Below are 12,488 nucleotides of genomic sequence, written 5' to 3'. Positions count from 1 at the left end.
GGTCTTTTTTTATTTTGTATGAATTTTTGGAGAGTTTGTTGTAGGTGTGAAATATGCCATTGGTATTTTAATGGTGAGTACATTTAATCCTGGAGACTAATTTAAAAGAATCAAATAAACAGGCAAAATCAACTTTACTATTCTATTTTATTTAATCCAGTGCTTCTAAAAATTTAAAATTTTAATGTAATGATTATAAAAATCATTGAGATATTTTACATTTTCTTCTTTGTTCCATCTTCAAAATCTATGTGTATCTTACATGCCAAGCACTTCAACTAGCTGCATTTCAAATTTTCAGTAGCCACGTGTGGCTGGTGGTTATCATATAGGACAATACAGGCTTAATGGTCTGTCCTGCCTCTATCAGTGAGAGAAAGGAGGAGTTAAAGAGAGGAAGTGATAGCTTTCTTACTCAGGAGACATGTTTAGGATAGGGTGCTGTTTTAAGTATTAAAACATAAGACAAAATGAGGGTATTGGGACCTAGTGGTGTTGAGCACCTTCCCTAAGAGCTGGAAACAGAGCTCAGCTCCTCTTGGTCTTTCAGTCCTTTTCCCTCTGTACTGTGTGTCTTCTCTGGGAAAAAGAAATCAGTAAACAATGTCAGAAAATTAACCTGGTCCATCAGATTCATAGAGCAGAGTCCTCTTTACCTTACAGGGAAATCTTTGGTTATTGGATGGGAAACTTTCATTGGGTTTGTTTACTCAGGTGACCCCTCATAATAGATGTTATATGAAAAACCACACTTTGGTGACATTGATGTAATAACATTGCACCTCATGATTTTATTGGGAAAAAAATTTTTCCCCTAAGAGACACATGTGAATTGCTTTAAATGGATGTACAGTTTTATATTATATGTATCACAATTTCTACATGTAAAATTCAAGTATAAGTAAAATTCTACTATTTCTATTTACTATTATATAGTACTAGAGGCCCAGTGCACGAATTCATGCATGGGTGGGATCCCTCTGGGTGGCCTGCAGGGATCTGGACAAAACCCTCAGTCCAACACCACCTGCATCTCCTACCTCCTGCTCCCACTAATTCCAGCTCCACTGAGCCTGCCGCAGGCTCTCGCCCAATCAGTCCAATTGGGAGAGGCTGGAGCAGCTGCAGCAAGGATCCCCAGCTGTGAGCCCTGAGTCTGGCGCCCTCCCGAGGGGAGTGGCCTGCAGGATCGGGCCGAAACCGGCTCTTGGACATCCTCTGAAGGGTCCTGAATTGTGAGAAGGTGCAGGCCAAGCCGAGGGACCCCACCAGTGCACGATCAGGGATCAGGGATCAGGGATCAGGGCTGAGGAGGGACCACAGGAGGGCTCCAGGGTGTGTCTGGCCTCATCTCACCCAGTACTGATCAGGGCAATCAGGGCCAGCCAGGGAGGGACTTGGGAAGTTGGCCAGCGGGAGAGGGACCGCAGAAGGGCTCCCGGGTGTGTCTGGCCCATCTTGCTCAGTCCAGATCAACTGGACCCCAGCAGCAAGCTAACCTACCGGTCGGAGCGTCTGCTCCCTGGTGATCAGTGCATATCATAGCAAGGAGTTGAGCAGCCTTAGCATATTATGCTTTGATTGGTTGAACAGTCGACTGGTCACCAGATGACCAGAAACTTAGCATATTAGGTTTTTATTATATAGGATGCCCTTAATACATTCTGTAAGTATGTAATGGTAGATGTTTTGCAAATTGTGCTCTACAAAGGTAACACCATTTTTAAAAAATGAATTCATTTCACATTAATGTTCATTCATTTAGTATAAATTTCACCCTCATGGTATACCCAACAACCTGTTAGATGTTGGGACTAAAATTGAGGATCAGGTGTCAGGGTTTCTGCCTCATGGAGCTAGCATCTTACTTGAGAACACAGATGATAAATATATAGTTATAAATTGTGTCAAGTGATATAAAGAGGAAAAAAAAAGCCAGTGTACTGGAATAAAGAACTAGGAGATGGGGTTGCAGATTTAAGGTTCAGATGGTAAAAGGAAACAGCAGGTGCGAAGGCCATGGGTTGGAAAAGAGGTTGGGGTGTTTGTTATAGACACAGAAAGGAAATAACTGTGACTGATGCAGAGCACTTCAGCGACAGGGGCAGAAGCCTCTTGTAGCTGGGACCAGATAATCTAGGCTCTTGTTAAGCACATTAAGGATATTCGTTTTTCCTATTATGTAACAGGAAAATGTATTGAAGAGTTTTAAGGGGAGTGATATAATCCAATTTATGTTAAAAATTTTACTGTGGTTACTACGTGGAGAATGGGTTTCAGAAAAGCAAGAAATAGGAAGGCCACTGTGTAACTGGGTGAGGATAGAGGAGATGGGGCCTGAGTCTATCACAGGGAGAGATCTAGAAGGCACAGCACATTCAAAGGTGACATAGAATAATCTTTGCATTGAAGTGTCTTAGAAAAAGCACTTAATTTTCTTGGGAAGGCAAAACCCATGTGTGAAGTATATTCATAGTTCAGGCATTTCTGTGTTGAGCTACTCACTTGAAGAACTTGGATTGTTTCTCCTTGGTAATGTGATTTCAATCAATATACTTTTCATGGAAGGCGCACATAATATACTATACTTATTCAACTCTATTAGCAACTCCCACAAAAACATTTTTTTTTAACATTCCTGGGGCAATGTATTCAAATTATGCAAGGCTTGAAAAGTCTTTTTGGTTTTGCCTTCTGGTGATCATTTATAAAAGGATTTAAGAGATGGATGCTCAAATCAGCCTTTCTTCCTCAGCAAGATTGTTGGTAAGTGGTGAATAAGATTTGAATACGCTGTTAGGGTGGCTTTTATAGCACAAAAGAATGTATTTATTTTACCCAAACACTGCAGCCATATTACGACATGGTGAGCATATTTTATTCATTTTAATTAATTCTTCTCAACATTCTATAAGAGCCCCTTTTGTGTCTATCCTTTATGCCATTCATTACAGTCAGTATTTTTTAATTTATTATTTTGTTTTCTATTTCTTAACTAAAATGTGAATTCTGTGAAAGCAAAATTTTATTCTGTTATATTCAGTTGAAGGTTGTATTCCTAGGAACTCACAGAGTTCTTGGCACATAATAGGCGCTCAAAAAATATTTGATAGATAAATGGGTGACTAAAGGGACACTTGGAAACAAACTTTGATATTCCTCCTATGTCAAAACTCATTCACTATATAACTAATCGCTCAGTGTTACAGGAAGCAACCTCTTCTATTTGACTTCCCCTTTAACCCTCTTTATGTTTAGCAGGGTTTGTCAACTTCAGTGGTATTGGCATTAGAGGCTGGACAACTCTTTGCTGTGTGTGCATGGCAGGGTGTTTGGCAGCATCCTTGGTCACTACCCACCAGATGCCAGTAGCACTCTCTCCCCAGGTTGTGACAAACAAAAATGTCTCCAGACATTGCCAAGTGCCTTCAGTTGAGAACTCTTGAAGAATTATTTTCACGATATGCATATTAACAATGTTGAAAATACCTAGGTTCAGTTAATACTGAATTTTGTCATTTTCGGTGAAATCTTGGCATGATTCCTGGACCGTATGAAAAGAGTATGTTTAGTTTTGTAATAAACTGCAGAACTATCTTCTAAAATGACTACCATTTTGCATTCCCACCAGCAGTGTATGAGAGCTCCACAGTGTAGCCAGCATTTGGTGCTGTCAGTGTTGGCTATACTAAGAGGTGTGTAGTGATATCTCATTGTTGCTTTAAGTTGCGTTTCTCTGATAACTTACGATATGGAGCATCATTTCATAGGCTCATTTTCTCTCTGTATGTTTTTGGTGAGGTGTTTGTTAAGATCTTTGGCCCATTTTAAAAGCAGATTACAGTTGAATTTCAAGAATCCTTTGTATATTTTGGATAACTTGTTTATCAGTGTGTCTGTTGAAAGTATTTTCTCCCTGTTTGTGGCTTTTTACCTCATTTTTTTACACTATCTTACACAGAGCAGAAGTTTTTTAATATCAATGAAGTTCAGCTTATAAGTTATTTCTTTCATGGATTGTGTCTTTGGTATTGTATCTATAAAAGGTATGATGATACCCATGATCATCTAGGGTCCCTCCTATGTTGTCTTCTAGACATTTTATCATTTTTCATTTTATATTAGGGTCAATGATCCATCTGGAGTTAATTTTTGTGAAGGGTGTAATGTCGGTGTCTAGTAACTTTTTTTTTTTTGCATGTGGATGTCCAGTTGTTCCAGCACCATTTTTTGAAAAGACTATCCTTGCTCTATTGCAGCGGTTCTCAACCTGTGGGTCGGGGCCCCTTTGGCGGTCGAATGACCCTTTCACAGGGGTCGCCTAAGACCATCCTGCATATCAGATATTTACATTATGATTTATAACAGTAGCAACATTACAGTTATAAAGTAGCAACTAGAATAATTTTATGGTTGGGTCACAACATGAGGAACTATATTTAAAGGGCCAGAAGGTTGAGAGCCACTGCTCTATTGTGTTGTCTTTGCTCCCATGTCAAAGACCAGTTGTCTATGTTCCTGGAGGTCTATTTCTGCACTCTCCATTTTGATCCATTGATTTCTTTTGCCAATATCACACTGTCTTGATTATCATAGCTCTATAGTCAGTCTTGAAGTCAGGTAGTCTCCATCTTCTGACTTTGTTGTTCTCTTTTAGTATCGTGTTGTGCTGGCTCTTCTGGGTCATTGTTCTCTCACATAAACTTGATTTGTAGGTATCCACAAAACGACTTGCTGGGATTTTGATTGGGATTGTATTGAATCTATAAATTGAGTTGGGGAGCATGGCTTTTCTAAGTAAGGAAAAGGGAAGATAGCCAGAATCCTTTTGTGTAATAGGGTTTTTAGTGAGATGTTTACATTACTATTTCCAGATAAAACTCTGCATTAAACATGAAAAAAGAAGTAGAATTTGAAGGGGAAAATATGTCATATCTCACATAATTTCCAAGGCAAAATGTTATCACCAAAGCCAATGGCCAGATAGACAGCTTATGAGGCTCGCTTTTTCTAAAGAAACACAAAAGTTTAAGGAAACATTTGAGTGGTATTGGAGAGAAAGTGATTTCAAAGCTTACAGCATTATTAATCATTCTTCCACCAACTATTTTGTTTTACAAGTTTTACTAGTAAAGGAAGGAATCATAATTCTATTTTGTAAGAATGTCCGGCTGCTTTCAAACACAGAGTTAAGTTATACAAATATGTTGCTGGCGTTCAATAGACTAATTTTCATACAAAAATCTAATAGTGTTGCTACCACACCCTCCCTCCTCACCACAATACCATTTTTTAACTCATGTAGTTCACATATTAGTCTATATTAAAATTATTTTACAATATGATTTTAAATTAAGGTATAAGTGAAAACAAACAGCACAATAATGCACAAATAAATCCAAAATTAAGTAACTTATTGTCTTATACTAAATCCTCAGTGGTATTTTTAATTCAGCTGCTTTGGGGAATCACACAGTGGCCTCTCTTTTGTTGCCATAGAAAGTTCTGAATATCTTTCTCTTGATGTTCCTTGGTAAAAAGGATTTCCCTTGTATGTCCCAAATATTAGATTTTAGAGAGAAATCTTTCAGTAAGTATTTTGTCATGAAATTGAGAAAAGTATCTTTGATGAATCATTGTCACCTCATTGCATCAAGCTGTCCTGTTTAAGTGTCTAATACGTTAGGGATTATTTTCTATTTCAAGCTCATAAAAACCCATTTTCAGCCACATTTATGGGCAAGATGCTGCTTTTCTAAATGCACCAGCCCATTTACTTAGTTACACCTCATGGCACTATGAGGAAGTAAACTGCTTAATCATTGTAAGCAAACTAAAATTTTCCATTTTCAGAAGAAACTAAAGTTAAATTTTTACTTAATTAACATGGCCTTTTGTCCTCTATTAACTTGGAGGATAAGAAAATGCACATAATAAATTGTCTTTGATAATATCATTTATTTGAAGTGCTGAAAATGTAAGAACATATTGGAGGTAGTTGACTACCTTCAAAATGCATCTGTGTAGGGACTGTTCTTCTATTCTGCAAATTCAGGTAGTTACTTAGGTTATTAGGGATGATGGGCTAGTCTATCGGAATCAATTAGATATCCATATAATTTTTTTCTTCAAAGTTGAAGCTTCCATTAGGAAACATTATTATTTTTAAGTTGAAACCTGGTAATACACTGAGCAAATGGAGACTCATTCACCTTTCCTAGTGTTTTTAGGACTGCTAAAAAGATGGTGCGCATCTTTGCAAATCCTGGTAAGGCAGTTCAGTAACTATCCCATCTATTGCGCGGAATGAAGTCTGTAGAACTACTTGTTGTCTTAGACTACTAAAGCAGATGATGTCAAAATTGGATTGGAAATTGAAACTTCCTGTTTTCCAGTAGCAGGCTTAGATGACTCACTAGGCTTGAATGAGATTCTTTGAACTGGGGTGACTACAATGCTGTTCTCCTCTGCATGTCCACGTGAAAAGCGCCTCCATGATCTGTTGCTTATCCTGCCTGGTTTAGGGATCTCCAGCTACCCAATGCTTACAAGAAAACAATGGGCATATCTTTTGAAAAAAAATATAGATGAGGCAAATCACTGAAGAATTACCCATGGTCACTAAATCTATGAAAAAATTCATTTATCAAAATTAAGTAAGCTTCAAATGATATGATTGGAATTAATCTTCATAGTCAGTAATCAGGATTTGGAAAGCTAAAGTCTTTTGTATGCTGGAACACTAAGCAGCCATTAAAATGTTCTTATAGATGAGCAACTAATAGGAAGGAGAAAGTGTTCATGATATTATTAGTTTAAAAGATATAGATGCCATCCATCCCACTTAACAATTGTCATTGTATTTAGATATATGACTATAGCTATTCATATATGCACACAAAGAGCCAAAGCTGAATGTATTCATGCCAGTATTAACAGTATTTGTTTGTGTGTATTAGAATATGGGTAATTTTTATTTTATTCTTTTTCATGACTAGATTTTTCATGTTTTCTGTAACAAACACATTTTTTGTCTTAAAAAAGGATGAGAGATTATTTTTGTCTATCAAGTTAGAAAATACATTTTAAATAATAAAATATTGGTAAAACCTCAGGGAACTATATTGTTAAAGAGAGTTTAAGGTAATATAATCTTCCCAGATAGATATAAGGTCCACAGTGTACCTCAAAAGTGTTTATACTTTCCAGCCAGCAATTTCAAAATAGGGGTTTTATTCTAAGAAAATAACCAGAGAATTTTACAAACATTTATTTATATTTCACTTTCATGGTTTGTTTATAAGAGTAAATAATTAGGAACAATAAAATATCTACAAATATGGAATGATTAAATAAAATATATTGCATTTATACAAAAAGCTATATGCAGTAATTTAAACTCATGTTATAAGAGTACTCAATGAAATGAAAAATGGTAAAGATTCATTATTAAGTTTTTTAAAAGCAGGTGTGAAGCAGTATGTACATGAAAATCTTAATGCATTATATACATGTATGTGGTAGAAATGAAAATATATACTGAGGGATGTCATATTTTCTTAAACAGAGGATTTGCATGCAGGGGATTTAGATTTTCTCACACGTTTTTCTGTGCATTTCTGAATTTCTACAAAAAGCATGCATTAAGTTCAACAACGCAAAAGTACATTTCACCCTGAAAAAATTACTAGGGAGAATCAGGTTGGGTATGTGCAGTCACCAGAGTGTTTATGGCGATTGCAATGCTTTCCTTTAAGAATTTTAGAGTATTTGCAGTAGCTGACCTCCTTTTCTTATTCACCTTGGACTTCCTTACAAACCATTCTTCCCTTGAAGTTCTTTCAAAGAGTTTCAGGCAAGTGGAAAATCATAACATTTATATGGTGGGTAGCATTCTCAGCTATTCAGATTCAGAGGCAACAACATTTATTGAGTACTTACTGCATGTTAAATACTTCATCAAATATCTTCACCCTTTGGAGCATCAGGCCTCAAAGGGACATTTAAGATTTCTATAGAAAGAGCATAAGATATAGATTTCTAAGACAAAAGTCTGAGTCTAGAGTTTTCCACCAATTAGCTTTATAACTTGAGCAAGTCACAGTCTTCCGAGTCCTTATATTTATTCATTTATTCATTCAACAGACATTGACTAAATTTGACAGGAACTATTCTAAAATTCAAGGATAAGCCAGCAAACAAAACAAAGTCACTCTTTTCATTCTATGAGAGTGAAACCGACAACATATAAATACATAAATACATAATAAGCCAGATGGAGTGAAACACTTTGATGAAAACTTAAACCACCAAGGAAATAGGAGTGGCTGGAAGGCAAGGTGGAAGATGGTTGCTGTTTTGTAAAGAGTTGCTAAAGAAAGACCAGTGTGGTGACAGTTGAGGAAGTCTTGAAGGAAATGAGGTACGATAATAGGAAATGCCTCACTTCCTTCACTGGGTTGTTAGAACTTTGTGATAGGGTTTTGCAAATGTAGAATGGTGTCTTCTCTGTAGTTCTGTGAAGCTCTTTTTGCCTTTTCCAAGACAGGGCCTGAATTTAGCTCCCTCTACCTAAGATCATTCTCTCTTAAGAGATGGAGAAGACATAGTAAATAAATGGAATGAGAATAATAGAACTTCTCTCAGAGCCAGAATGGTCAGGCCATTTCCATTCTGCCTAAGTGAACCTAATGAAATACATAGGATAACCTCCCTCTAGGCAGCTGTGCCCTTGGCACCACTGTCCCTTTGGGTTCCTTTTATTTTAACCATAAAGATCTTCCAAAAAAAAAGTAAGAATTTCCCCAAACAAAAATCCACACAACCTAAAAGTTCACTGGTATCAGGTCATCAAATATCACTGAAAAAGGTCAACCATCCATTGCCTCTGTACCCCTTCCCTAATATCTTTAGTAAATTCAGTTCATTTTAATCTCACCCAGATATTTCTCTGTGGATCTGTCTCTCTTCAGCCACCCTGATATGAATATTCAATCATAGGAAAGTAAAAGGAAAGTTTCTGAAAACGGTCACATATTAATTTTGATACTTCCTCATTCAGCCCAGGTGTTGGAGCCCTGGCCACACTTGCCAAGTTTCTCAGGGTTTCATTCTTGGGCCATGTGATTTCCCTCAGGTGTTGATGGGGCTCAAGTGAGAGGGAATATGAGAGCAGGAGGCCCGGTGCTGGCTGCAGACCAGCTCCAAGCTCCGGGCTTGGTGTTTATGCAGGTGTGCCTCCTCTTCCTGCCTGTGGATCTTCAGTTATAAAAGGGAAGCTATAAAATGTGTCAAGAGTAAGAGAAATCCAAGAATGAAATGAAAATTTCTGAACTATTTAAAGATGTCATCTATCTAAGACCTTTTTTTTTTTTCCTTAACAGATTGTATTACATGTTTATAATGAACTAGAGGCCCAGTGCATGAAATTCGTGCATGGATAGGGTCCCTAGGCCTGGCCTGCGATCAGGGTTGATCTGCGGAGCAATGGGTGGGACAATCGGAAGGCTCTCGCTGGCACCCGCCTTGGCTGGCCTGGGCCTGTGGGCTGGGTGCCACTCCTGCATTGAGCATCTGCCCCCTGGTGGTCAGTGCGCATCATAGTGACCGTTGTTCTGCAGTTCAGTTGATTTGCATATTAGGCTTTTATTATATAGGAGAAGCAGAACGGGTCTGTTCTAGTGTTTGCTCAAAAAATATGACTTGATGTTAAGTAGGAAGGAAGGAAGGGAAGATGAAGGAAAGGAATCACAAAAGAAAGGAGAGAGGGAAGAGGGCTGTTGTAATATGTAGCACTTAAGAAAATAAATATGTTAATATGGAACTTTTTAAAGAATGCTAATAACTTAATGCCCCCCTATTCTTGTGAATAGAGGCAACAGAGTTAAGTGCTACAGTCAGGGAAAGCAGCCAAACCGTTTATAATATGTTGATCATTCTCCTTTATCCTCTGCACTGATGTCACATATATAGTGAGACCTTTTGCATTTATTTTTTACATATAAACATGTACCCAGTAGTACGCACTTCTGTAACCACATGCTTAATATAATACCTGGCTGACAGTACTCAATTAACATTTTTGAGATTAATGTATTATTGTAATCAAACCTATGGATTTTCTTTAGAAAGGTGGGCAGCACAGTGTGAAGGGATGAATTCTGGAATCAGATTGCCTTGTTTGGATCCTGGCTCCTCCACCCATTACCTGTAACCTTCAACTTGTTACTTGACCTTTCTGTGGTTCCAATTTTCCATCTGTAAACTGAGAAAAATAATATTGCCTACAGCAAAGGGTTATAGTGATAAATAAATTATGTATAAAAATACTTAGAAAAGTGATTAGCATACAGTAAGTACCAGAATAATGGTGACTGTTATTTAATTAGGAATTGAATAAGTCACATTCTAAAAGGAGAACCCTAATGCAATGATCTATTTCATTAAACATAGACTGAATCATATTAATAGTATGTACTGGGTGCTGCTATAAACTGAATTTTTTCTTCATTGAGAAATTGGTGAACACCATTAGCCAGTGGGAACAATGACATTATTTCTGTTCTAATCCGAATGTTTTGCTTTGTCCTAGTCCAATTGATCCTCCTCTGCATGCCCCACCCTCTTCTGGAATAGCAGTGTTACTTGTTTTAGGGCCGAGTTTTTTGTCACTGCTTCTGCAAATGCTCCAAGTTCATTGTCAGTCCAATATTTATCAATTTCTAAGGCAACTTTGTACGGATTTAAAATGTCCTAGAAATGCATGCTCTTACTTAAAAAACAAAACTAACCTGGGAATGCTTTCATTTCTTTCAAACATGAGTAGTTTTTGCTTTTCTACCTTCTCTGTTGTTTCCTTTACAACAGTGGCGAGGACAAACCAATGCATTCCCTTTGTAGAGTACAATGAAGTATTTTTTTGGGTTATGAACTAAAAAGAAATCCTGCATTGCTTAGCACTATGACACTTTCAGCTTAAATGTCATCAAGCTGTACTTTATCTGCAATAGCTTACCTTACTTTTAGCCTCTTCACAATGCATATTTTTAGGCTACATAGTGATTGGGGCATGGGGAAATTTAGTGAGCATTGCTTATCTCTGTGAGCACCCTGGGGACATAGATCAAATCTGAATCAATTTATTATTGCTCATGTCTAGCAGAGTGTTTGCATTGGTGTGTTGAATTGAAGGGGTAACATAGGATGCTATGCCCTTGGTAACACCTATGGGTTACCCAGCCAGAATAATATATTTTAATGGATTTGGCTCAGTATCCTCAAAGGAAGTAGATTGGATGCAAAGGGTGAAGATGAATTTAAGAATATCAGAACTCAATCTCTCAAGTTGGTTTCTAGCTCCTTAGGAAGAAGTGGCATACTTGTAGTAATTCTTGCTGCTATGGTGAGCAGGTGTTCTCGGTTTCAAAGATCTTGCGTATGTTAGTAGCTCCCATGGTTTCCATTCACAATTACTGTCTGTTTCACTCTCTTTAGGACCCTGTACTACTGTGCCTTATATATGGTGGCTCTTACTATTTTCTCCTGGAAAATAAGACTACATAATGCTTAAAAGCATTAACTTGGAAGTCAGTTAGGTCTGGATTTGTAAAGTTTCTTGGTGTAGTGTTCTATGAATATGAGAGAAATTGAGAAAGACTGCCTTTGCCATCAGTTTATTCATCTAAAAATTATGATAATACTAGAGCAGAGGATGCTCATTATTAAAGAAAATTTGACATAGAAAAAGGTCAGTTGATTTAAAGGAAGAACTTCATCTATAAGAATAAAAGTGTTATATGCTAATTAACCGGACAGCAGAATGACCTTCCAGATGACCTTCCAGACAAAGCCAGGTCTGCACTGGCTGAGCCCCTTGCACGAATTTCATGCATTGGGCCTCTAGTTTTATAATAATAAACAAGTTTTTTTTTAGGACTTTCTTTTGAAATAAAGTTACGTAAATGAGCATATTTTGTCTAATATGAAACATTTCATATTTGTAACTATGTGATACTGCTATTTTTGGAGCTGGGAAGAATATTTGAATGGGGATTAATCTTTCAGGTCAGTGTGTAAGTGAATATTTTGTATTATCAAAGTCTTTGCTGCCCAAAGTGACCTTGTGGGCATAGAGATTTGGACAATAAATTTTCAAATTAAAAAGACTTGCCTGAAGTTATTGTGTGGATAAACTAATATGCAAAGAACACATTTTCCATAATGTTGGGGTAAATGAGAGCCATTATGTAAAAGTGAGCATGCATCTCCACTGGATCCCAAGACACTTATCTACCTAAGAAAACTGATGGCTTTAAAAAGTGTCTGCATTTTTAAGGCTTTAGAAATTGTATTTAGCTTTTCTGATTAAAAAAGAAAAACCTGTTTGTTTATGGAAAAATTTGAATTTATCCATCAACACTACAAAAGTCAATATCTCATTACCTGAGCTGTTTATTGGTAATACCATTCCTACTCTCCCTCCCTCCTTC

The 12,488-nt window shown here is 37.1% G+C and overlaps 1 protein-coding gene across 7 annotated transcripts in view; it reads left to right on the top strand.

The window, feature by feature from the left end:
- Positions 1-12,488, top strand: part of ARHGAP24 (Rho GTPase activating protein 24) — a 537,541-nt gene that overhangs the window by 157,585 nt on the left and 367,468 nt on the right. The window lies entirely within an intron of this gene.

Source organism: Myotis davidii, unplaced genomic scaffold, assembly GCF_000327345.1.
Source record: "Myotis davidii unplaced genomic scaffold, ASM32734v1 scaffold420, whole genome shotgun sequence".
Taxonomy (NCBI): Eukaryota; Metazoa; Chordata; class Mammalia; order Chiroptera; family Vespertilionidae; genus Myotis; species Myotis davidii.
The sequence above is the reverse complement of the archived record's forward strand: the minus strand, read 5'-3'. Positions and strand labels throughout refer to the sequence as shown.